The 26,104-nt window shown below is 45.6% G+C and overlaps 2 protein-coding genes across 8 annotated transcripts in view; one reads left to right on the top strand and one right to left on the bottom strand.

The window, feature by feature from the left end:
* Window positions 1-5,594, bottom strand: part of LOC137438861 (DGAT1/2-independent enzyme synthesizing storage lipids) — an 82,280-nt gene extending 76,686 nt beyond the window's left edge. The window contains exon 1 of one of the 5 annotated variants that reach the window (XM_078767353.1): window positions 5,396-5,594. The gene's annotated coding sequence lies outside the window, so the exon portion shown is untranslated. The remainder of the gene's footprint in view (window positions 1-5,395) is intronic. The other 4 variants (XM_078767356.1, XM_078767357.1, XM_078767355.1 and 1 more) reach the window with 4 other exon arrangements.
* Window positions 5,595-6,228: 634 nt separating this feature from the next.
* The window catches only part of LOC137412957 (disks large-associated protein 1), a 68,908-nt gene continuing 49,032 nt past the window's right edge, over window positions 6,229-26,104 (top strand). For 2 of the 3 annotated variants that reach the window (XM_078767352.1, XM_078767350.1), the window contains exon 1: window positions 12,534-12,672. The gene's annotated coding sequence lies outside the window, so the exon portion shown is untranslated. Of the gene's footprint in view, window positions 6,954-12,533; window positions 12,673-26,104 lie in introns of those variants that run through there. The other variant, XM_078767351.1, reaches the window with a different exon arrangement.

The following is a 26,104-nucleotide window of genomic DNA, read 5'->3' as shown; positions in this document are numbered from 1 at the left end:
CAGGTCAAGGATGATGGCACGGTCAATCACATTCCTAATGGGATTGCAATCAGGATGAACAATGGGAAAGCGTTTTACGTGGGTCAGCTGGAAGTATGCCACAGGTGCGGACAACTGGACCACTTTGTATCTGTGTGTAAATAACCGTTTTGCTCGCAGTGTGACCAGTGGGACATTTGAGGGAGCACTGAATCTCTGGGGTTCAGTGTAACCTTTGCAGTGCCATGGGGCACACCTTCCGCTCCTGCCCGCAGAGCTACGCGAACAAGATGCGTATGTCTGCAGGTGGGGGTGAGTGTGTTGACCCCGGGACTGGTGGAAGGGCAGTGGCTGGTGTGCCTGTTCCCTCTCCCCCCACAGGTAAGGAGGGTAGGAGGAGGAAGGAGGGAGAAAAAGTGGTGGATAACATCTCCTCCTCTGTCTTTGAGGACATGGACTCAGGGGATTGGGAGATGAAGAAACGCAGGAGAGCCCGCTATAAGGGGAAGGCCCGGGTGAAGGAAGGCCCCTGGGCTATTTATAAGGGAAACGCTTGAGGGTTACGGAGACGGACCTCAAGGAGGCGAGAAAGAGCCACCCTGACCCTCAAATGATTTTGGAGGCGGATATTGAGAAATGGCTGAATGAGCCTCCTCCCCTCCCGATCCCGCTCTCCGCGAGGATGTCGCCCGGGTCCCAGCCCTGTCCCCATGCTGGGGGTGGGATGAGTGAGGGGGGGGGGGGCTAAACATGGGAAAAGGTGAACTTTGATATGTTAGTGGACTTTTGGTTATTTTTATTGTTGTTTATTGGTTTGATCTGTTGTTAGTGACTTGTTTGTTTTGGACATTGTTTATCAACTTGTTTGATCATTGTTCTTGGTTTTTTTTTTGGTTTTTTTATTATGGCTTTGATTTCTAGTTTGATATTTTATTTTTTGGTTTTTTTATGGATAATAAAAAAGGCTCAGGCCATTAAAACCATGAGCAAAAAGGAGCTTTCAAAAGATGTCCAGGATAAAGTTGTGCAAAGGCACAGATCAAGGGATGGGTATAAAATATTTCAAAGGCCTTGAAAATCCCTTGGAGCACAGTCAATACAATCATCAATAAGTGGAAGGCATATGGTACCACCAAGACCATGCCTAGATCAGGCCGTCCCTCCAAACTGGATGACAAAGCAAAGAGGAGACTGATCAGAGATGCCACCAAGAGGCCAATGGCAACTTTGAAAGAGCTTTTATGACAGACTGGTCACTGTGTGCATCTGACAACAATATCACAGGCATTCCACAAGTCTGGCCTATATGGTGGCAAGAAGGAAGCCATTACACAAGAAATCCCACCTTGAGTCCCGTTTCAGGTATGCAAAAAGCCACTCCGAAGATTCTGAAGTCATGTGGCAAAAAGTTTTGTTTGCTTTTTTTTTCTTCTTTTTCTTTTTTCTTTTTTTTGTATACTGAATCGAGGCTCGTGAAAGAGCTGACATTTACTTCACAAACAAATCAACCAGACAAACAAAATATATATAAAAGATGGAGCGGAAGACAAGATGGGGAGAGAAGGGGAAGCACACAAACACTTGAGAGCACACAACATTTGAGAGCAGGGAGATGTGTGGGAGGGAGAGGGCTTGGGGGGGGAGGCGTGGGAGAAGTATAAAACACAAGGACACCAAGGACTTCCAGGACAGAAGTTGGTATTTCAAAAAAGTGGAATTGGGGTGAAATTAGCGGGGGTAGAAAAGATCAAGGTTTTGGATGGGGGAAGATAAGAGATGGTGGTGAGCAGCTGTTTTAAAGACCTGGAGGGTGGAGTGGGATTGAAGAGAGTGAGGGAGTTTGCTCCAGAGGCGGGAGAAAAGAGGAATGAAGGAGTGAAGGTGAGCAGAGAGTCTTGATTTTGGCAGTTTAACCATAAGAGAGTTGCAGGCAGATCTTGTGCGACCTGTAGGAATATTTGGGGGACAGAACACAGACAGAGCTGGGGGGGCAAGGCCAGAGAGGAGTCGGTAGAAGATGGAAAGACCACCAACCTGCCTGCGGTGAGTGAGTGAGAGGCCCTTGGAGTTAGCTTCATCGCGGGAGATTCCAATGATTCTGAATGCTTTGGTTTCAACAGCGTGAAGACGAGCTAGGTGTGAGGCAGGAGCACCAGCCCAGAGGGGAGAGCAGTATTCCATTGAGCTGCGGATGAAAGCCTTGTATGTGCTGAGGAGCTCAGGTGTGCCAAGGAAGGACTTCGCACGACGGAGGATGCCCAGTCGGCGACTGGCTTTGGGGGCCAGATTTGAAATGTGGTTTTCCCAGGAAAGATCATGGCTGATAGTGAGACCCAAAAGCTTGAGTGACAGAACTTCTTGGAGAGGATTATTCAGAAAGTGGATGGGAGGGTTGTCCAGTCGGTCTTTTCGGAGAGACATCGTAAGAGTGTGAGATTTGTCAGGATTGAAAGACATGTTCCACTTGTTTGCCCAGTCTGTGATTTTGTCCAGGTCTGCAGAGAGTGAGGAGGCTGCAGACTGCCAATCTGAGGGATGAAGAATGGAGCGACAGAGAGTAGAGTCATCAGCAAAGAGATAGAGAGGATTTTCAAGAGAGTCAGAGAGATCATTGATGAAGACCAGAAAAAGCACAGGGCCCAGAACACTGCCTTGGGGGGACTCCAGCCTGAACAGGAAGAGGAGATGAGAGAAACTCATTCAGGGCCACATGTTGACTACGACTAGAGAGGAAGTCCGCCAGCCATGCGTGGAGATTTCCATGGATACCAAAAGAGGAGAGTTTGGTGAGCAGAGCGGGGTGCCAGACCGTATCGAAGGCACGTGATATGTCAAGGGAGACAGCTCTAAATTCCTGTTTGGCATTGAGGACCTCCATCCATTGTTGAGAAAGCAGAAGCAGCATGTCCAGATTAGAGTGACCAGGTCTGAAACCAAATTGATGATCAGAGATCAAGCCATTGGAGAAGAGGAAAGATTTCATATCTGAAGCAATGATGGATTCCATGACTTTGCTGATAATTGGGAGAAGGCTGATTGGTCTGTAGTTGCTGGGATCTGTTTTTGCACCTTTTTTGTGCATAGCGGTGATGTTGGCAGATTTCCAAGCAGATGGCAGATGACCTTGAGCAAAAGAGAGGGTGAAGAGAACAGAAAGAGGGAGTGAAAGAGCGGAAGAACAGGATTTTAGGACCCATGGGATGATGCCGTCAGGTCCAGTTGCAGAATCAGAGTTGAGGGTTGACAGAAACTTTCCCACCTTGTCAGGAGGAAAGGACACAGAGTCCAGGAGCAGCTGGGTACGACTGGGTACGGTGGGTACAAAGAGGGATGGGTTTGGGACACAAGATTTAGAGGCAAACACAGAGTTGAGGCATTCAGCTTTTTCACGTGCGGAGTCCGCCGTGTGGCCGTTTGAGGTGAGGGAGGGGATGGAGGGGGAACAAACACCAGAAACAGATTTGACCAGATGCCACCAGGATTTGGAAGAGGGAGACAGATAAGAGAGTTCTGTCCTGAGAACGGAGAGATATTGTTTCCTGGCTCTCCTGAGGGTGGACACACACTTGTTTCGGGCTTTGTGAAAGGAAATGAGATTTCCTTCCGTTGGATTTGCTTTCCAGGAGACGAAAGCAAGTTGTTTCTGGGCAATAGCCTCACCACAAGATTCCGTGTACCATGGACGGGAGGAAGGGTATGACAACTGAAGACGAGATGGGATAAATCTGTGCATGAGAGAGCAATTTACTTTGGAAGAATTCCCAGGATGAGTTGATGTCAGAGGCGGTAGAGATGGGAGACCAGTCCAGATGATTGATGGCTGCTTGAAGACCGTGCCAGTTGGCCTGAGTGAAATGCCAGACTCGTCGACGCTGAGGAGGAGACTGATCAGAGATGAGAGCAGAGAGCAGCAATGCCCCCTGTTTGATACTCATTAGCAAAATGAATTCCAAGCTGGCACTCATTTTGCCAACCTCGGCAGGATGATGGGCTGAGTCAACCCAACTGGTGTTATGTAACAGCACGACAGGTACTCAAACTCAAGACCCTAACGGCCTAACCGCTAAACCAACACCAGGCTTTGTATCCCAAGTGCTGATAGGCTGGATCTGGATACAGACCTGAACCAAAATCGAATTGGATTGCTCTGGTCAGGACCCAACTCATCCCCATAGTTTTGTCCTAACTCGTCCACAACTTGAGATATCATGCTATATGTTGTTTTTGGCCACATCTTTCAATTTCGAAGACAATCATCTCGTATCCGGATCCGAATCTTCACCAAAATCTAATCAATTCGTCCTCGTCACACACCGGCCCTGTCCACCAAATTTCATCCAAATCTGTTCATAACTATTTGAGATGTCCTGCTCAGAAACAAGCAAACAGACAGACAGGCAGAGAGACAGAGTCAGGGATGAAAACATAACCTCCGTCGAACTTTTGTAGTGGAGGTAGCAACCATATGTTAGCAATACCAGTGCAGGACCTATAATGGTGACCTCCTCCTGGGAACTTCAGCTCTTTCTAAGGGAACATATACTAGCCAGTGCCCTGCGCAGTTTTGCAATCACTCAAGTGTGTCCGTGTCCTTTTGTACATGTACTTATGGGTAACATAAGTCTGGGCTGTAACTTTTTTTTACCATTTGAGTTTTGTTTTCAAATTTTCAACAAAGCTTTATTTTCAGAATATGGAGAAAAGGAATTAATAATTTGGTCAAAAGGTCAAAGATCAGCATCACATAAAATCACCAATCTTCATCCAATTGACCTGAAATTTTCATTTTCATTTGAGCATTGTCATCAAATTTTCAACAAAGCTTTATGATGAGAATATGGAGAAAAAAATAATTGTCAAAAGGTTAAAGGTCAGCGTCACATAAAATCCTCAATTTTCACCCAATCGACCTGAAATTTTTAGAATTTGCATATTTGGTCACGGGATTGATTCACCAATCAAAAGCTAGAACTGAATATATTTTTTTACATCAAAAGGTCAAAGGTCAAGGATGCATAAAATCATAAAATTTTCATCCGATTCACTTGAAATTTGAGCAGGGTAACTGAAGCATATTTATTTTAAGGTCAAAAGATCAAGGTCGCCTAAAATCGTCAATTTTGTTGTATTCCTTTGTTTGTTGTTTGTTTTGTCATGTTTAGAGTACGGAAAAGACGAAGAAGAAGAAGAGGAAGTCTGAATCGGACGAGCTCTGCAATTTCAGATGCTTTCTAATTATTATTGTTAAACTTTTTAGCACTTTATTACCTCGACCGTCCGAAGTGGCAAAACTGTCATCATGTTGGTCACATGGCGTGAACTATTCGCTCGTACTCACTACACCATTGCCATCTTCCTGTGGATATAATACATGTAGGCCTAATGCAGAATCGCGATAATAAAACTGTAGGCCTACCGTATACGTTGTTATAGGAATTAGAGAACGAATCACACTCCCAACCGAGAATCCGATCAAACTCCAGAGAACGAATCACACTCCTCACCGAGAATCCGATCAAACTCCAAACACTTGGAGACTCGGAATTCGTTTCCTGTTTACCGAAACCTCTGTCTGACTATGTGTGCGTCTATGAAACCACAACCTCTGTCTGTGTGGATGCACAGGGTGCTTCTGTCTGACTATGTGTGTTGTTTTGATGAAACCAGAACCTCTGTCTGTCTGGATGCACTAGGTGCTTCTGTCTGACTATGTGTGTTGTTTTGATGAAACCAGAACCTCTGTCTGTCTGGATGCAATGGGTGCTTCTGTCTGACTATGTGTGTTGTTTTGATGAAACCAGAACCTCTGTCTGTCTGGATGCACTAGGTGCTTCTGTCTGACTATGTGTGTTGTTTTGATGAAACCAGAACCTCTGTCTGTCTGGATGCACTAGGTGCTTCTGTCTGACTATGTGTGTTGTTTTGATGAAACCAGAACCTCTGTTTGTCTGGATGCAATGGGTGCTTCTGTCTGACTATGTGTGTTGTTTTGATGAAACCAGAACCTCTGTCTGTCTGGATGCACTAGGTGCTTCTGTCTGACTATGTGTGTTGTTTTGATGAAACCAGAACCTCTGTCTGTCTGGATGCACTGGGTGCTTCTGTCTGACTATGTGTGTTGTTTTGATGAAACCAGAACCTCTGTCTGTCTGGATGCACTAGGTGCTTCTGTCTGACTATGTGTGTTGTTTTGATGAAACCAGAACCTTTGTCTGTCTGGATGCACTGGGTGCTTCTGTCTGACTATGTGTGTTGTTTTGATGAAACCAGAACCTCTGTCTGTCTGGATGCACTGGGTGCTTCTGTCTGACTATGTGTGTTGTTTTGATGAAACCAGAACCTCTGTCTGTCTGGATGCACTAGGTGCTTCTGTCTGACTATGTGTGTTGTTTTGATGAAACCAGAACCTCTGTCTGTCTGGATGCACTGGGTGCTTCTGTCTGACTATGTGTGTTGTTTTGATGAAACCAGAACCTCTGTCTGTCTGGATGCACTAGGTGCTTCTGTCTGACTATGTGTGTTGTTTTGATGAAACCAGAATCTCTGTCTGTGTGGATGCACTGGGTGCTTCTGTCTGACTGTATTGTTGTGTTTTGTGAAACCACCAACCTTTGTCTGTGTGGTCGCACTTTGTGTATGTGGTCGCACCAGCTGCTCTGATAGTGGGGAGCACGACCTCATCCAGCTGCTTCATGCCCCTCTCTAACCCTCAGTGTCCCTCCAGAAGCTCTAGCAGGCCTCTGAATGCTCTGAACCTACATCAGGACTGGATGGCTGTCCCACGTGCTTGACGAGCTGACACCATTCGCCCGGGTCAAAGAGGACCTGTCCTCCTGGAACGCCATCTGTATGGCCATGCTCTTTGCACACTGCGGGCTGCCTCAGGCCATCACCACTGATAATGGGCCTCATTTCCCCTCAGCAGAGTTGTTTTTGTTCATGGAGGGCCGTGGGGTTCACCACAAACCACAAAGGTGAGGGCGAGACTACCAGAAGTAAGCTGCAACACGTGCCCTTTTGTGGTTTGTTTTCAACGTATCCAATCACGTGACTATTGTCGCGAAGGGTGCACTAACCGGAAGTTACGTAGTTCCGCGGGCGCCTATACACATCATTCTATCATCCACAGGTTTCTTTGATTGTTTCACTCAACACTTAATCGTTGTTTTTTTTTTGAATAAATATCTTGGACGGAAGATATTAATGTTTTTTGGTCTTATTTTATGGTCGATTGGTTTGTGGTCCAAGGGCGATTTGATTACCCACGTGACCCCTACGTCACCTCGAGGATACTTTTGCTGTGGGAAGTTTTTTTTATAATGATTTTGACTATCAGGATTCTTGATCAGAAAAATTTCCGTCAAATTCACTTTCTGGCGAGTTGTGCGGCCATTATCCGTTGCGTGCATAGCCAACCTTGCCTTTGATTACGTCACGCAGATGTCATGACCATCGATATGTTTAGGGTTTTCTTTTTAACTGTAACACCTCAAACAATTATTAGCAATAAAAACCACGTTCAGTTCTTTGTTTATTGCTTTAAAATCAATAAAACCACATCAACAAATATATGGGTGGGGGCGGAGTGACGTCACTTCCGCTTAGTAACTGTGTCACGTGCCCTAGAGCGATGAAAACAATCACGCCGCGTGCTTGCAGTGTGTGTGCTTTGTGCTTGCAGACTTGCGCAGGAAAGTGCTAGATTTTGTGTTGTTGCAACGGTTTAACTTGCGAATTTCGTCACATACTACTGGCCACTTATATCAACATGTCTTACAACTATTTTGACAATCTTCCAAGCGATGCTAAAGAGATACGAGACCAAATTATCGGCAATTGGCCTTGCAATTTGTCCGTACCGGTTACCGGCAAGTGCGTGGAACAACGACCCGACGCCTGGCTGGATGTTCAGTTCGCAGATGTGTACATGTACCTCACGAGCACACCAGGTATGGAATGTGTTATATGCTAATAATATTTCAATTTATTGCAACAAAGACCTTTACATTCTTTGTAAAGAGTTTAAGTAGTTCAGCTCATACTTGGCAAAAGAAAATCATGATCTAAAAATGAAAGAATTTGTTGATTTTGTGTAACTTTCTGTCATGTTATGTGTGCAGTTTGTTCCTGTGACATGTAATGTATTCCAGACCGAGTCTGTGCAGATCTGTGTGCGAGTATGATTAGGTCTAGTAATGTTGAGAAGATTGTCAAACCGGTACTTGGGGGAGGGGGCGGTTGAGGGGATATAGCTGTCCTACCAAAGGCTAGACTTCGTACTCTTTTCCTGAAAGACTTGCCCAAATGTTACTTTAATGTTCTCTCCAATCCAGGCGTGTACACACATCAAGCGATGAAGGCTTATAAGTCACTGGAGGCCCATCGGTACTTCACTGCTGGCTTCGTGCAGACAGTACATCATGTCAAGTCTGCAACAGGGTTGATTCTCTTGAAAGCTGATGTACGTCCATCACAGCGGGCTAATGACCCTTCAGATCGCCCATGGCTAGCCACAAACAGTGACGGAGTAGTGCAAGCTGCCCACTGCACTTGCATGGCTGGGTAAGTTTAAATATAAAACTATTGCTTTTAACTTCAGTTAGTATTTTCATTACATCACAGCTACTGAAAATATCACTTTCTATCAAGACTATAGTATTTCATATTCATATAATTTACTATAAATTGGGCCGTGTAAGTGGCGAGTCCTGTTCACACGTTGCTGCCTTGCTCTTCAAGGTGGAGGCAGCAGTTCGTTTAGGGCTGACATCAGTGGCCTGTACAAGCAAGCCGTGTGAGTGGAATAATTACGACACGGATAAGGTTCAGCCAGCTCCAATCCATAACATTGGTTTCTACAACCAGGATGCTATCAAAAAAGTGGATTTGAAAAAAAGAAAGACGGCCCACATCACATATGACTCAGCCTTCTGTAGATGAACAGCAGAGTTTCCTTAAACTACTCAGCACCAATGAATGCCCTCCTGTTGCCCTTTCACTATTCTCGCCAACTTCAGCTGCGTTCGAGTCTCAACGGATTCTACCACCAACACCGCATCTGCCGTTGACATTGCGGTCACATTACAAAGAGACTAACAAACAACTACATTATGCAGAACTGAAAAGAAAATGTGAGGAACTAGCGACATCTTTGGCAGTGAACAGAAGCGAATCTGAATTTTTGGAACAGAAAACTCGACTCCAGGCAAAGACCACCATCTGGCATGAACACCGAGCTGGTCGTATCACTGCCTCTTCTGCTCATACCATCCTACACACTAACCAGGACAGCCCAGCTCCATCCGCCATCCTCAGATTGACAAAACCGAATCCTTCAGAGACACATTCAGCCCCCCTCATTTATGGCCACAAAAAGGAACCCGAGGTATTCCAGTTAGCGGGTCAACTCCTCGGACAATATCATGAAAACTGTGAACTCTCGCACTGCGGGATGGTAATTAGGTCTAAATGGCGAAGTCGATGGTCTAAATGGTGATGGCGAAGGTCTAAATTTAGGTCTAAATGATTAGATTTACATAATCTAAATAATTTAGATAATCTAATTAATTAGATTTAGACCTAAATTTAGATAATCTAATTAATTAGATTTAGATATTAGATTAGATTTAGATATTTCGATTTAGGTCTAAATGGCGATGGCGAAGTTGAACAAGAGTTATGAAGAACTGATCTATGGAGGCTAGACTGTCCTTTGTCCTCCCACTCACATGGCTAGCCAAAAAATTGAAAGTCTGAAGAAACACAGCCCATGTCAAACCTGTGTAAAAACGGGACTTCGCATCATTGGCCTTAATGACATAACTCGATAGCTGAACTCCTTTGTATCTAACTTTAAGTTCATCTAGATGTTGAATGGCCTCCTCCTTCTCCTGTGTCAAATTTTGAATTTCTTCATGAAGATTTGTGATTAGTGTTTGCTCTCGAGTTTCATGTGTCTGGGTTGATATGTCATTGTCAGTTGCCTGTGCTGTATGCTCATCAAGAAGGGCAACACCTAAATCAGTAGCAGTGTTTCTCTCACTTAAAGTCTCCTCAAAGTCCAATCGCTGTTTACATTTTCGCTTGGAAGATGTGTCTTCATGGCGTTGGTATCGCTTCGGGCTGTGCTCTGCTTTCTGTCGGCTGTGAGGACGATGAGGGAAGATCGACGGCACATAATCAGGATGAAGTGCATCCTTCGAAGGTCGACCTGCAAAAATTAAACAAACAAACACAAAATGAGAAATAGTGACATCTTGACATCTTTAACAATAACAGTAAAATATCACTCATTCAGTCAAGCATTATCCTTAAATTTGCAATAATTTCTTTAACTTCACTGTAGCCCAAACATGCAACGGTAATAATCATAAACCTTACCTGAGACAAAATGATCAGAGCAGATCGTCCTTGAATTGACTGGACTCCAGTGGGATCTATCTTCATTCTCATGGCTGATCGCGGCCAACCAAAGGTCTCTTCTCTCTGGACTGCGTAGTCGTTTTGGGATTTCAAAGAAAGATCGTTTCTTATCTCTCGACAGACTGTGATTATGGCAGCCAAACGCTATACAGTTTCGAGGCATTTTAACTCTACAACAACTGATGAAGACGCATGGGATATGTACAAGAAACTGAAATATTCTCAGGAAAAAGAACATGCGAAAAAATAGCAAACCGTTCATAAATTCAGTGAAAGCTGCAACGCAACATAAGTAACTGTTGTGTGTATCGCGCATGTATACACATGTACGCATGCATTTGCTTTTTTTTTTTTCTTTTTCTTTTTTTTGTATACTGAATCGAGGCTCGTGAAAGAGCTAACATTTATTTCACAAACAAATCAACCAGACAAACAAAATATATAAAAAGAGGGAGCGGAAGACAAGATGGGGAGAGAAGGGGCAGCACACAAACACAACATTTGAGAGCAGGGAGAAGTGTGGGAGGGAGAGGGCTTGGGGGGAGGAGGCGTGGGAAGGCGGGGGGGGGGGGGGGGAAGAGGTATAAAACACAAGGGGACCGAAATTAGCGGGGGTAGAAAAGATCAAGGTTTTGGATGGGGGAGGATAAGAGATGGTGGTGAACAGCTGTTTTAAAGACCTGGAGGGTGGAGTGGGATTGAAGAGAGTGAGGGAGTTTGTTCCAGAGTTGGGAGAAGAGGAGTGAAGGTGAGCAGAAAGTCTTGATTTTGGCAGTTTTGGCAGCTTTCATCGGCCCTTCGGTTGTCAGGTGTCAGAGGGTGAAAGTACCCGGATGTACTTGCATACCTGGTGTGCTCGTGAGGTACATGTACACATCCGCGAACTGAACATCCGGCCAGGCCGTCGGGTCGTTGATCCACGCACTTGCCGGTAACCGGTACGGACAAATTGCAAGGCCAATTGCCGATAATTTGGTCTCGTATCTCTCTTTAGCTTCGCTTGGAAGATTGTCAAAATAGTTGTAAGACATGTTGATATAAGTGGCCAGTAGTATGTGACGAAATTCGTACGTTGAACCGTTGCAACAACACAAAATCTAGCACTTTCCTACGCAAGTCTGCAAACACAAAGCACACACACTGCAAGCGCGCGGCGTGATTGTTTTCATGGCTCTAGGACACGTGACGCCGTTACTAAGCGGAAGTGATCTCATCTCCGCCCCCACCCATACTTGGCTGTGGACCTTCCATTTAAACTGGGGGGTGTTCCATCACCAAGCAGCTTCTAGATCGCTCGCTAAGTGCCTAAAGCACCAACGAAACGGTTGATAAGGAACGGCTGACTTGGCAAGCGATGGCAAGCTGCTTGGTAATGGAACGCACATATGGTAGGTTGTAGTGTAAATGAGCGTGAATAGGTGTACCGACTGCAGGGTTACAGCGGTCATGATTAAACCACGTGACCACATCCCACACGCACCTTCCTCCCTAGCAACCAATATGGCGGCGTAGGAACCGCAACGCTCGTGCCGATGCAGACAAAAAAGAAGCTTTTTATCGGTTTGTGTAGTTAGTTATTATACTGCACCAGTTTCCAAAAATGCTGAATTAGGCGGCGTTTCATGGTTTCTCCTTTCAACTTGAGATAATACCGTTTGGATTGTTGTTGTTGTTGTTGTTATTTTTATTCATTCATATTGTTTCGTGTCTAATCATCGCTCCCTCCCGTGTTTGGTCAGAAACCGGCGGAATTTTTAATCACAGGTTTTGATTTTAACAGCGCATCGCCCCTTTCGATGAACAATTCATAAGCCATAAGTAATTAATTCTTACGTTATTGCGAGACAGGAAGTTGTTATTCATTAATTCCGTTTCTTGTCCGAGGTTTCTTGTCTTCAGTCTTGTGGAGGAAATGGTTGGTTTTTTTATTATCATTACTTTGTATTCTTTAAGGATTTTCATAAACCTCACAAAGTGAGAGAAACATTAATTTTGCTTTACTTGAAGCCGCAAAGCTTCCGTGCACGAACGAGGTGCGATAACACGTCATGACGTATTGCGAGGTGTTAGTGAAAATTACGGGATGACGTAATGTCGCCGGGCAATGTGACGTCATTCTCATTGGGGAGGAGCTTCCTGCCACGTCTGGAAGAACAGCTTGGCGGCTGCAGGGGGCGGCTGCAGGGGCCGGCTTTTCTGCGGTGGATAAAGGGAAGGATATATCGTGAAACGGGCATTCGTCGTCGTGCAGCTGTTGGTGTTTTCCGAACGGTGAGCGGTTTGTTTTTATTTCCCTTCAGCAGCGAGAGCTTTACCGTTTGCGCATGTGGATCCCGTTAGGGGTTTTTTTTTTTTTTTTTTTTTTACTTTGAAACGTGCACGTTGTCGTGTGTGACTGTGTGTGTGTGTGTGTGTCGCTGGTTGTTGGCTATCTCCATATGGGGGCTTCGGAAGGTGGAGCGGAATCCTCCCAGGCCTCGAAATATCCATCTTCCCTTCGTTTCGGTGAAGGATCCTTATTCGTGGACTAAGTTGTGAAGTTTTCTTGTTCTCAGAGGTTTTGGTCCAAGGGCTCTTTTTAGGATCGTCACTGAGCCCCAAACAGCCTCCAACAGTAATTAGTTTGTGGTAATGTTCCCAGGGATGGGTTGTCGGATCTTTGTGAGGCTCTTCTTCATCATTCCTTTTCAAATTATCATCTATCTATAATTCCAGTAATCTCTGTCTGTCTGTCTGTACGTCTGTACGTTTGTCTGTGACCGCTGTTTCTCGACAACCACGGGTCCGATATACTTTTAACTTGCCAGGTATATTGCTGGGGACCCGAGGATGTGCCTTTTCAAGGTTTCATATTAATCGGACAATTACTTACCGAGCTATGTCCAAAAAACGATTCAACCAATCAGAGAGCAGCGAACGATCGCGTGTGCCGAACGTGGCGGGCACACTCTGCCTCGGATGGCACATTTGACAGCGTATTCATTTATTTCACGTTGGAAAACTATGTTGCCGTTAAACTATGTTTTAATAAAGTTTTAAAACTAATAAAAACGAATTTGCGATTCATTCGCTTTCCTGCGCGTTTGTGCACGCGATGGCGATTGCTTTACCAAACTCCGGAAGCCGTTCGCTTTGGACCAAACCATTGCATGTAAATAGAGGGGGGGGATATAATTTTAGATATAGATATAGTACGGGCAATGCCCTAGTCTATCTATAATTCCAGTAATCTCTGTCTGTACGTTTGTACGTTTGTCTGTCTGTGACCGCTGTTTCTCGACAACCACGGGTCCGATATACTTTTCACTTGCCAGGTATATTGCTGGGGACCCGAGGATGTGCCTTTTCAAGGTTTCATATTAATCGGACAATTACTTACCGAGCTATGTCCAAAAAACGATTCAACCAATCAGAGAGCAGCGAACGATCGCGTGTGCCGAACGTGGAGGACACACTCTGCCTCGGATGGCACATTTGAGAGCGTATTCATTTATTTCACGTTTGCAAACTATGTTGGCGTTAAACTACGTTTTAAAACTAATAAAAACGAATTTGCGATTCATTCGCTTTCCTGCGCGTTTGTGCACGCGATGGCGATTTCTTTACCAAACTCCGGAAGCCGTTCGCTTTGGACCAAACCATTGCATGTAAATAGAGGGGGGGGTTCTGTGGTCGTTGCGAATGGACCAAACCATTCATGTAAATAGAGGGGGGGGATTGTCACTGTACTCGCAAGCCGTTCGCCGTTCGCTTTGGCGTTGCGAATGGACCAAACCATTTCATGTAAATAGAGGGGGGGGATATAATTTTAGATAGATATATAGTACGGGCATATATATAGTACGGGCATGCCCTAGTCTATCTATAATTCCAGTAATCTCTGTCTGTACGTTTGTACGTTTGTCTGTCTGTGACCGCTGTTTCTCGACAACCACGGGTCCGATATACTTTTAACTTGCCAGGTATATTGCTGGGGACCCGAGGATGTGCCTTTTCAAGGTTTCATATTAATCGGACAATTACTTACCGAGCTATGTCCAAAAAACGATTCAACCAATCAGAGAGCAGCGAACGATCGCGTGTGCCGAACGTGGCGGGCACACTCTGCCTCGGATGGCACATTTGAGAGCGTATTCATTTATTTCACGTTTGCAAACTATGTTGGCGTTAAACTATGTTTTACAACTAATAAAAACGAATTTGCGATTCATTCGCTTTCCTGCGCGTTTGTGCACGCGATGGCGATTTCTTTACCAAACTCCGGAAGCGTTCGCTTTGGACCAAACCATTGCATGTAAATAGAGGGGGGGGATTGTCACCACTCGCAAGCCGTTCGCTTTGGACCAAACCATTTCATGTAAATAGAGGGGGGGGGATATAATTTTAGATATAGATATAGTACGGGCATGCCCTAGTTGGTACAATTCCAGCACTCTTCAGCTCTGGGATCTTTTCACTTTATTCTTGAGTTTTGGGATCTTGATTTTTGGTCATTTTGTTGATTTCTGCATTATTCAGATTTTAAACCAAAATCACTGGGTACTGAAACCTAAATTAGCAAGGACGGCCTTCTTTTCCTTTTTGTATGTGAGTACTGTCAGGTCACAGTGCTTTGTTTTCGATGTTTACGCTGGATGGGATCATCAGTTCGTACGTCAGCATTATGTCCTTGCTTTTGATTATGACCGTGTAGGATTTTATTTTGCCTTTGATGAATGATTGTGATTATGACATTATGACCACTGATTGCTTTTGAGTTTTCTGGAACTGGGACATTGGAATTTCTGCAGATATGCCAGTGGATTACTGTACATACCTTGTTGTGCCTTTGTGTGTACATCTCTTCTGACATGAGTTTTTTACATCCTGATATGAAGTGGCTCATGTTTTCTGTTTCTACCTAGCAGAACCTACACTTGCCCGATTGACTCAGTCCCTCCATTTTCTTAAAGCCATTGGTGTAGTGTCCCTGGTCTTGGGCATTTATGATTCATTCTTCATCCCAGTTGAGCTGACCTCTTATTATCCATTCCCAAGAGCCATTTAGCAAGATGTGTGCCAATTTAAAGCTTGTGCCAATTTAGCAAGAATATTATCCATTGTGTAATATTATCCAATAAAGCCTGGTGTTGGCTTTGCGGTTAGGGTGCCGGCTTGGGATCCTAGGATCCTGGGTTCGAATCCCGGTCGATTGCTGAATTAACGCCAGGGGGGTTGACTCAGCCTGTCATCCTTCCGAGGTCGGCAAATTGAGTACCAGCTTGTTGGGATGAATGATCACGGTGTGTACCCAGATTTAGAATAGGTACACAGTATCCCTGCGCATCCTAAGAGCGTGACCAAGGGTTGGCGTCAGGAAGGGCATCCGGCCATAAAAACATTGCCTCAAACAGGGAACCATGATTGTCATGGGGCCCGCAAGGCTAGCCCCCGCTCTAGCGGGGAAAATGGCCTTAAAACGATCATTCATTCATATTTTTCATTATCCATTCTGTACTCCCAATCTCTCCAACTTTTTTTTTTTAATACCTTCCTGCTCTTTTATCGTTTTCCCAGTTGTTGGTGTATATCTGTTAAAATAAAAATCTAAAATGAAATATTGTCTTTTTTTAAATTTTTTTGCAATAGTCGGGGCTGTATTTGTTGCTGTTTTGGTTTAATGAGTGACATCTTCCATTTGCACCTGTTTTTAGTAATTTTTTGCTGGGTGGGTTAGAGATACCTTAGCTGGCTTGCTGTCTTAACTTTGCATACAAATTGTGTTCAGTACTCTGTTGAACTTTTCACATACCTGTGTACTTCGGTGAGTGCCATCATCACTGGCTGACATCTTTGTTCTGCCTCTTGTCCTTGCTGTGTTAGGTGGTGGTACATCATTTCTGTAATGATTCTCGTCAGAAGTTTGTATATTGTTGGTAGACATGTTATTGGTCGGTAGTTGGGTTTTTTTCAAATTTTGGAATGAGGAAGGTGTGCCGGTAGGAATGACAAGGTAGGAATGACATCATAATACAACACCACAATCCTTTTATGGATTGCCATCGCAATTACCTTCTGTGAGGCATTCATCCATTACCTTTTCCTCTTTGCTAAGTTTGTTGAATGCTCGAGCATAGTGATTGTGGAGAGAATCTACCATAGTTGCTTTAGCCAAAAGTTTGGAATTCTATTCGTGCCAGGGCTTTTAAAGTTTGGCATTTTTCTTCGTTTTACCTTCTTCTTCATCAAGTATCATTGGGGGCATTTAATTGAGATGTAATTTTCTCTTTTCCAAGTGTTTTTTTTTGGTTTTATTTTTTTGTATACAAAGTCGAGGCGTGTGTAAGAGCATGCACATTAAACACAAAAACATAAACGAACACATAAAACATATTGTTGCGGATATGAGGATTGTGTTTTTTTATTGTGTGCTTTATTATTGTTATTGTTATTCTGCGCCTCCTGCCTCCGGAGCTGTGTAAAGGTCAAAGGGCGTCCCATAATTAGTCCAAGAGCATGCACGTCAGCCCATCATAGAATACCCCTGTTCAATAGTTATATCTTATTATGTGTTTTAGGGTAAGGCTGTGTCTCCCATTAATTGAAATACTCCATTGCACCAGTGAAAGAGATAGATTCCCTTCATTCCCATTCCCAAAAACCTCCATTCCCCCTTTTCGTCAATTGCCATTCGCATTGCCAACCAACAATTGCCGCCATTGGCCACGAGGCAGGGTTGGGGAAGAAAGGCGGGTCCCCACCTCGTCATAGAGGGGAGGAGTGAGTCAGCCCCACTCAACCAACCACGAACAAGGGGTTGGACTTGGAGAGGGTGTGGAGAGAAACATCGAGGAGGTTCGCGAAGGTTGAGGGGCGGGGCCTATATAACCCGCAGCTAGGGCGTTTCCCAAAAGAGATTAGCTTTTACAGAGAGACGAGAGGGAGTCCAAGCAGTTGGGTCCAAGAGAGGCGCTTTGAGTTGAGTCCGGGAGAAGTCCAGAGTGGAGCTGCAGCTCGAGCCACCGAAACTGCACTTACTGCAGCTCGAGCCACCGAAACTGCATTTACTGCAGCTCGAGCCACCGAAACTGCATTTACTGCAGCTGGAGCCACCGAAACTGCAGCCACAGCAGCGTGAGGCCTGGACGGCAGTTTGGAGCAGGGCCGTGAAGAAGCGGCGGCTGCCCAACGAGTCGATCGGTTGCAGGACCAGTTGGACCTCCCTATCCCGCCAGCCATCCATCTCCCGCCAGTCCTATCATCATTCCCCGCGTGAGTCTGTCCTTGTTTGTTCTGTCCCTGGGTTAATTAAGACTGTAGGTAAGCTAGCGTTGCACTGTGTATCTAATATCTTCTGTAAATAAACGTGACTGCTTTCTTCCTGCTTATATGTGTAAATAATAAATCCAATTACACTTCTGTACGTCTTCTTCCTCTTTGTATTCGGTCGCTTTAGAGTTTTCCATATTGAGCAGCTGCGGTGCGATACGGCCAACGTTTGGGTGGAATCGGGTTCTAGTCGGGGAATAACTGTTCGGTCGCAGTAATACCACCGCTCGGTAAAAATAACATCCTTTAACCGCGTCCGTAACAATTGGTGTCGGGGAGTGAGATACGAGGCCCGAAGCGCGCTTAACGCGCTCAAAATTACGAGCTGCTGAAAAATTGTGTTTTAAAGAAAAACCCGAATTTTGAAATCGCGCCATGGCTGGTCAAGGCGATCGAATGCCGGTGGGTGAGCTAGAGGAGGGGTTAGGAGTAACCCAGGATCAGAGGGACGAAGTAGAGGAGAACATTGGCAATGTGGTTGAGGGAGTATCAGACGCACAAAATGGCGTCCTCGCGCACGTGGGTGTAGCGGCACCAAATTTTGCCGCGCCCGCGACCGTAGCAGCGCCACTGGTGGATTGGAATCTTTTTATGATCCAAATGAAGGCCCTTATGGACAAGAACAGTGAGCGATTGTTAAACAAAATGGAAGCAATAACGAACGAAAGGAGGGCTAACAGTGAGCGATTGGGAAACCAAATTGAAGCAATAACGAACGGAATGAGGGCCGATATGGAGCGAATCGGCAAGATTGGGGACAGAATGGGTGACCGCATGCAAAAATGTGGGGAGACCATGGATCGCATGGTGGGCGAAAGGGTCCCAGGGGTGCACGACGAGGTAACGCAGGTCGAGAAGCGCTGGTTGAGCGAAGCGGAGGAAAGCGCGGGTACAATGACGGGGGTAGAAATCGCGACACGGGGTTTGGAAAAGCCGGCGACCGATGAGGTAGAGGGAATTTTATTAAAGCCAGCGGTCGTCGAGGGGAACAAAGACAAAGCAGGGCTGGGAATTAAAATTGAAGAGATGACGGAGGTAGCCCGGGAATTGCAGGGAGAAATGGAAAATGTGCAAAGTCCCTGCTCACATCACGATGCTGTGCTTAACCCGAATGGAAGTTTGCAGGTTTTGGTGCAGGGAGGAAGAAGAACCCCGAAGGTGAGACGTGCTGTGTATTGTGCGGGGAGATTTTGTAAAAGGATGTTTAGCGACAAAAGAATTTTCGCGCGCTTGGGATCGAGGAAGCATCCGGGCGTTGGTGAAGGGTCCCGTGTGAGTAAAAATGGCACGCGTGTGAGGAAAAAGTGTGCGTCAAAGGGTGAGCGTGTTACGAAGCGCGAGTGTGAAACCGAGTGCGAGCGAGATTGCACGTCGGGGTGTACGGAGTGTACGTGCGAGGGTGCGAGTGACCCGGAGAGTGAGTTGGTGGTGGAGCGGGTGCGAGAATGCACGCTTGGAATGGTTGAGGGTGTGCGAGGAAGCACACCTGAGTTGGTGGTAGCGCGAGTGTGGGAGAGCCCATCTGAGCGCGTTAGTGGGTGGATGCCAGAGTGCACGCCCACGGTGAGTGTTACGGAGGACGTAACGGAGGAGAGGTGTGGACCGAGGTGTGCGCAAGTGTGCGCGAGTGGTGTGGTGTGTAACAGGGAGAGCGTTGGTGGAATGTACGGACGGCGTTGGAACGCCGGGTTTGGTGAGGGTGAAAGGGGTAGCGTATGCGTGTAAGCATGCAGGTGAGGCATCGACGGTAACCGGGTTAGCGGTTATAGCGACGGGTAGCCGTTGCGAGCACTCGGGGCGCGGTGTGCTTTGTTGGATGCGAGGCCCGGCGCGGATCGAAGCTGCGTCGTTTCTCTTCGAAGCGTCGTTGCCGATTCGGGCTTGGCCCCGCCCCGCACGGTCGAGTCCGGGCCTTGGAGGGCGAGGCGACCGGTACGGTTCAAGGGCGAGTGGGAGGAAGCGGAACGGTGCCCCCTCGTGGGGATGGGGTTCCGACCGGGGGAGAAGATTGAGCCATCGGGCCCGGGACCGCAAGGTGCCGCGCCGAGATGGTGCGTGGAATCTCGGCCCAACCAAACCACCTCCCTTGAACCATTTACTGCAGCTGGAGCCACCGAAACTGCAGCCACAGCAGCGTGAGGCCTGGACGGCAGTTTGGAGCAGGACCGCGAAGAAGCGGCGGCTGCCCAACGAGTCGATCGGTTGCAGGACCAGTTGGACCTCCCTATCCCACCAGCCATCCATCTCCCGCCAGTCCTATCATCATTCCCCGCGTGAGTCTGTCCTTGTTTGTTCTGTCCCTGGGTTAATTAAGACTGTAGGTAAGCTAGCGTTGCACTGTGTATCTAATATCTTCTGTAAATAAACGTGACTGCTTTCCTCCTGCTTATATGTGTAAATAATAAATCCAATTACCCTTCTGTACGTCTTCTTCCTCTTTGCATTCGGTCGCTTTAGAGTTTTCCATATTGAGCAGCTGCGGTGCGATACGGCCAACGTTTGGGTGGAATTGGGTTCTAGTCGGGGAATAACTGTTCGGTTGCGGTAATACCACCGCTCGGTAAAATAACATCCTTTAACCGCGTCCGTAACAATATAATAAAGGCAGGGGGAGAGAGGCCAGAAGGGAGGGCTGGGAGGCCAGAATTTTGCCATCGCCACCTCCCTTCTGGGAGGCCAGAAGCAAACAGGCAATGCAGATACGGTGAATGCTAAAGCATGAAACCAATAAATTCCACATTCCTGTAGCACCTTCAGTCACACGTCAGACATGGACAGCAAGTTCGTGAAGGACTTCCATGAAAAATGTACCTGTTCGCAAACAAACGGGTATGTTCACCTAGAGAAACATCGATCGTGGGTCCGTGGCGAATCTGCATATGGCGATGGCAAAATATCAGAAATTGAGGGCTTTTTTTAGTTTAAACGATTCATATAAACATCCGTTGAATCATATCACACGCAAATCATCAAAATCTAAACAGTATATTTAGAATTTCAATAAAAGCCACATCACTGTTAATATCGGTAAATATTATTCCATCCTGTTTGAAATCATGATCGATACACTATGATTGTGGTGATCATGATCGTGATCGTGAATCGTGATCGATAATCGTGTTCACAATCACTATGTCGTATGTACTCCCGATACGTGTACCAAATTCCCGATACGTGTAACTGTACCAAATCGACAGTTAAAAGGATTTTGAGCCGATAGGTGTTACGGCCTTGGCAAGATCGATGGAGACAGCGATCTGTTAGATCGGATCCTCCTTCATGCCGAAGTGCAGATCCTCCTTCATGCCACATCCGATCGATGCAGCCATGCAGCGATCGATAGTCGTTTGTGCGGCACAGGGTGCAGCGATCGGTGCAAACGTGGACTCCCGCACTGCCACATCCTGCTGATACTTGCTCCCGCATGACGTTATTTTCCCGGGTGCCGCACAAACGACTGCACCGATCGAGATTTAACAGATGTTTATATAAATCGTTTAAAAGAAAAAAAGCCTTCAATTTCCGATATTTAGCCTTTTCATTTGGGCCTCCCAATGGGTACCGTTGCTCGACGTAAGAAGACGTCACAATGAACGTCATGCAATGCGAATGTTATGCGGGAGTCCAAACCTGAGTATGCTGGAGACTAAAGCTGAAATTGGGAAAACTAATTAGCCTATTTTACTCCTGGGGATCCCAGGATTATCCACCCAAAATATCTTTGCGATAGGTTCAGCAGTTTTTACGGTACCTTCGAACAGACAGACAGACATTTGGTGAATTATAGTAAGAAGATGTCTTCTCCAGTCATGGTACTTGACAGGGCATTGCAGAAAAGAAATTCTTCCAGAATGTCGTCTTCTCCTCTGTACCTTATAAAAATCATAAGTTGAGCATCACCTGCAATGTCCACTGATTCATCTGTCTGCAACGAAAATGTTCCTCCTTTTTTCAGTGCCACAATCAGTTGAGCTAAAATCTCATCTGAAATGAGATCAATTCGAAGTTTGATGCTATTGTCAGAAAGCAGTACCGATTCAATCTTCTTGGCAACATCTGCTCCGCAAACAGTTTTCACCATTGCCACTGCTGCTGGCTTCACCAGCTCCTCTCTAATGGTATGGGGCTTTTTGCATCTTGCAATATACAACGCCACTTCAAAGGATGCCAAGGAAGCTTTCTCCAGAGAAAAGGCTGAACTCGAGGGCGCATCAATCAGACTTCGTTTTACCTGTTCTTCTTTGTCCTCCCAGTAACTCAGTGGCTTTTCGACAAAGTTTGGATGAACTGAATGCAAATGACTCTTCAATTTGTTTTCCTTCATAGATTTATTGGCGAGGACTTGCAGGCACTGAACACACTGAGGTTGGACATTCCCAGATTTTTCTCTCATCTCGGTGAAGCCATATTTCAAAAACTCAGGCTTATACAGCAATTGTGTTTTGCGTTGGGCCAATTTTCCAGTTAGAGACCAGACCTGGAATGAAAAGTTATAAATTATAACATTTTTAGAAAAAAAATGTGAAAAGTGAAAGCACGACTGTCAAATTGTGAACTGTTGACACATGCGAAAATCAAAATTCTTATATGTGAAAAATTGGATTTCTAGTACATTCTTGAATGATTCAGAATAAAACAAGACCAAAAGTCTAACAGCGGCATAGCCGGGCTTGTAAAATATTATAAGCCACAAACACACATGATTAGCTTTTTAAACAGTCGCTAATGCTGCTCATAACATTAAACAAAGACATTTGTGAGGAATCCAGACATCCGTGAGGCAAGTTTTACTTGCAGAACTGATTGAAGATCTACTGTAATATATGTACGCCACAAGGGTTGGAGGTGTGCTCATTTACCAAGCAGCTAGCTAGCACTTGCCAAGCCAGCCGTTCCTCAAGGGTTTTGAATGGAGTGCTTGCTCGAATGCTTAAACCAAATGGCGATCTCTCCACAAGAAACTTGGTAAATGAACACATACCCAATGTTCATGAGACCCGACCATAGATTGACTGTAATCTATATACCCCAAAGAGGAATGACCCTTCCTGCAGCTCCCGTAGTGAGCGGGTGTACTAGTAAATTAAAATGTCGGTCGGTGGTGTCAGGCGTCATAATGACATCATAGACGTAATGACATAACGGACACAAAACTGCCGCTACTTCAATATGTAGAAGATGATATATTTTAATTTCCAGGATTAGATTTACTATAATATTAATGTTACGTTGTCAGTATTTTGAAAATGATGATATCAAAAAACTGAGGCAAATTCCTTACTTCCGCGGTTATTAATATTAGTGCCGAACACCGCTTATAACATTGATTCATGAACCATACACCGCTTCAATCCATTAATTTTGCATTCACGACATTGGGATTAAAGTGTTATGGTTATGTTTACTATATTATTATTACGAAAACGATACTCCTGAAATGACACACAACTGTATTAAGAAACCCTGGGTTTAATTTGTCTGAAGCGGTCCGAAGGTGAGGCATGATGCCAAAGGCCTATACGTACCATATTGTTGGATGAGACGTAACGTCTATGCTTTCGATATTTGATGGTCATTTTAACAATCGGTTTGTTTGTGTTTCACACTGAATGAAAAACGTAAAGGTAGAGCATGGCGATTGTGATATATGACGGGTTCGACGATATGTTCGGCATGAACGGCATATAAATCAAAATGGCGATGTGTGGAGAGTCAGCCGCTGCACTGTCATGACATGATAATGACATCAGACATCATCGCATCACCCTGTCATGTGACCAGATCCTCAGCTCAGATTGGTATACGTTTGAGGGGACATCATACATACAATCATACATACATACATACATACATACATACGGACGGACAAATACTGTTCTCGACGGCTTTGCCCTATGGGTAAAGACAGGTTCGACGATAACCAATAGGTTCATCCAAACTACGGGCTACGCTGTAAAAAAAATTGGCAACAGAATATTGTTGCGGATATGAGGATTGCATTTTTTTTGATTGTGTTGTATTATATTGGAAATGGTGATGAACATTGTTTGAATATGGCCCCTCCTGCCTCCAGAGTTGTGTAAAGGTAAAAAGGGCGTCCCGGTAGTTATTCCATGAAACACCACATTGAAGGACACTATAAAACCCTTGTTCAGTAGCTTATATCTTATTATGTGTTTTAGAGTAAGGCCTTGTCTTCCATTAGAATGACACTCCATTGCACCGAATCAATTAAGAATAGCTCCCCTTCAATCATTCCATTTCCCAGCCAAACTCTCCATCTGTGGGTAAAGCAGTTCACAAGCGTGGGGTGCACGCCCTCTCATTTCGCTGCTATAGTGAATATGTGCTCCGTGCTCTGTTTGAACAGGAGGGGTGGGGTCGCCAGGGAGAGGCAAGCCCAGGGCGTGCCACGAAGGGCGGGGCTGTTCAGCCCCATGCCCAAATAAGGAAACAAGCCCGTGGCTCGCCACGAGGGGCGTGCCGTCGGCGCCATGCCCAAATAAGGAGACAAGCCCGTGGGATTACCATACAAGGTCACGGAACAGAGCACGGGGGGGAGGGCGGTACCGAAACCGAAGAGGGCGTGTCAGACCCGCGCTGAAGGTTTGAACAGAAGGGTGCGACGATCGCTGGGACAAGCTACACCAGAGATACGGCAGATGAGTCCAGGTGCGTAAGAGGGTTGGCAGTCCACCGGGAGAGAGTTCAGAGTTGCACCGGAGTTGCGTGAGAGATACAAAAAGCCTTTGACAAAGAGCCGCTTCAACCAGCCCCGTTTCAACCAGCCGCGTGAAGCCCTGACGGGGCAGCGAGTGACCCTGCCGGCGTGCGCTGTAAAGCCGAATACAAGGAGCTGCCGGCATGCGCTGTAAAGCCAAATACAAGGAGCTGCCGGCTCCTCGCTTCCCGCCCGTAGTGGACCTGCTCGCTGTGCCCTGTGATCCCACCTGCTCATCCCTCCAAACGATTCCTACCCTTCCATCCATTTGCGTACGTGAGTTTGTTTTGTTTGTCCTGTCCTGGGTAGGTAATTAAGTCAGTATAAGCTAGTAATTTGCACTGTGTTACCTGCTTTTTCATGTCCGCTGTAAATACCCGTGACTGCTCTTTTTGCTTATGTGTGTGTAAATAATAATAAACCCCGTTACTCTTCTGTACGTCTTCTTCTTCCTCTTTGCATTCGTCGTCTTAGTATTTTCCCGATTGAATAGCGGTGGCGCGATACGGCCAACGTCTGGGTGAATCGGGTGAGTTGGGGAACAACTGTTCGGCCGCGGTGCCTTCGCTCGGCAAACAACATCCATATCCGCGGACCGTAACAATTGGTATCAGGAGTGGGATTCGAACCCACGCCTCCAAGGGACCGTAGTTAAACTCATCTGGAACAGTTATGAATGAACAAGAATCAAACATTTTTAATTTGAATAAAAACGTTTAAGGAATAAAAACAGTGCATTCGATAATTAAGCTCAAAACACTAAAATTACAGAGCCATCTATAATATCGCACTCAGATAAGAGTGCTATTGAACAACGGGCTCCTCGCTGGTCTGCTTGACGCACGAGTATTGGACTTGAACGGACTAGAACATTATTATATTAATCGTATATGGATGCTGTGGTATCCAGCAATTACCCGAAACGTACTTGATGGTAACGTCAACAGTTTAATCCGAAATCTCAACACAGTACAGCATGCCCATTAGGCCCCCAAAAACCCCATCTTTCCTTAGCTCTTCCCACTCTCCAAAACCAACCGTCACTTCCGTTTCCCATACATGTGAATTCCAAACATAACATATGCTATATTATCCACAACTATTTTACTTTAATTACTATTTCAATAATCCTTCATATTGTGCCAGCGAAGTAATCCCCTTATAACGCTGTAATATTTCTTTTTTTTGAGACCTTCCCACGACCCTCAGGAACACCCTCACAACCCTGGATTTGGGAACCACTGCTTTACTCAATGTTGGCAACTCCAATTTCCTCCTTCACTACCCTGTATACGAACCACCTTTAGAGGCCATTTTTCCCCGCAGAGCAGGGGTTGGCCTTTTTCGGACACCGTGGTCCCCTTTTTTGAAGCAATGTTTTATGGCCGGATGCCCTTCCTGCCGCCAACCCTGTTAGTCACCTCTTGCGACACACAGGGAATTACCAGTGAACTGGTACTCAATTTGCCGACCTCGGAAGGATGACAGGCTGAGTCAACCCCCCTGGTGTTAATTCAGCGATTGACCGGGATTCGAACCCAGGATCCTATGATCCCAAACCGGCACCCTAACCGCTAAGCCAACACCAGGCTGAAGTTAAGAAGAAGCCTGAACAAAAAAGATTTTCAAGCTTCTCGTCATAAATAGATGTCTTATAAAGGGGTCACATAATTA

The sequence above is a fragment of the Myxine glutinosa genome, chromosome 13 (genome assembly GCF_964187855.1).
Source record: "Myxine glutinosa chromosome 13, kmMyxGlut1.1, whole genome shotgun sequence".
In the NCBI taxonomy this organism is placed as follows: Eukaryota; Metazoa; Chordata; class Myxini; order Myxiniformes; family Myxinidae; genus Myxine; species Myxine glutinosa.
This window is presented reverse-complemented; position numbering and strand designations above follow the sequence as displayed.